The sequence below is a fragment of the Perkinsus marinus genome, assembly GCF_000006405.1.
Source record: "Perkinsus marinus ATCC 50983 genomic scaffold scf_1104296965700, whole genome shotgun sequence".
Lineage (NCBI taxonomy): Eukaryota > Perkinsozoa > Perkinsida > Perkinsidae > Perkinsus > Perkinsus marinus.
In genome coordinates, this window is record NW_003204216.1 from 1 (window position 1) to 1,033 (window position 1,033).

Genomic DNA, 1,033 nt, shown 5'->3' on the forward strand with positions numbered 1-1,033 from the left:
TTTGGTGATTGGTGACACGAAGTTTAGGATATCAATGAGCCGCAAGTTACGATCTATGTTTATCTATGGTATCACCAATCACCCCCCACCCCATAAGGAACGTCCTGACTCCCCAGCTAGTCGTGGAACTCATCTCGAATAGGATGAACATAAAACTGCGGTCTCACGGGCATCGGAAATATCGCGCATTTTTTGCTCTCACTCACGTAAATACTGATATGGATAAAGAGGGCGATGATGAGGCCTCGATTTGGTAAGGTCGGGCGGACCAGCTCTTGCCCAATCCGGTTGGTTGGCCCGTCTAGCTCAGTCGGTAGAGCGCAAGGCTCTTAACCTTGTGGTCGTGGGTTCGAGCCCCACGGTGGGTGATATATCTGATCTTTTTCTTGTCAATTCTATGTTCTGATAATCGCGAATTCCTTGTGAAAACCTGATGTTGTCATAGTGACCTTGCTTAGGGAAATCAAACCCTGATGAGCTCTCAAAATGTGTTGCAGTATAAAAAAAAGAAAGAAGCTTCATATATAGTATTTTAGTGCTCCGCTAGCTCAGTAGGCAGAGCGTGTGGCTGTTAACCACAAGGTCGGTGGTTCGAACCCATCGTGGAGCGTTTGTCCTTTCTGAATCATTCTATCGTTCGATTGAGCAGTTTCATATAATCTGAAAAACGAGAAGACTCTGATGGTACAAGGGAGCGCCCCCGTCCCTGGACAATGTTCTTTTGTACTGTCAAACGAGTATGGGCGATCCAAACGGGTGAACATTGCTCGAGGGAGCGGAGGGAGAGCTGGATCGGAATAGGCTTCGCTCGATCAGATCGCAGTTCTACATGTGCTGGAAATGGATGAGCTCGGACGAGCGCGCAATATGGGATTAGAGCCGTACATCTAAGTGGATAACATTGAGATGCAACTTGCAGCCTCGTCTTGCTGCTTCTCACGCTATTCTGATCATTTGAGTCGTATAGGAACTGCGCACGATCACGAATGGAATGACCACCGTTTGGTGATTGGTGACACGAAGTTTAGGATAT

General features: G+C 47.3%; 2 non-coding genes across 2 annotated transcripts; both read left to right on the forward strand.

Annotated features, from left to right (window-relative positions):
• Positions 1-295: 295 nt before the first annotated feature.
• Pmar_PMAR004578 lies at positions 296-368 on the forward strand. The gene has a single exon. It is a non-coding gene; the product is annotated as a tRNA-Lys (tRNA).
• Positions 369-537: 169 nt separating this feature from the next.
• Pmar_PMAR004579 lies at positions 538-610 on the forward strand. The gene has a single exon. It is a non-coding gene; the product is annotated as a tRNA-Asn (tRNA).
• Positions 611-1,033: the final 423 nt, after the last annotated feature.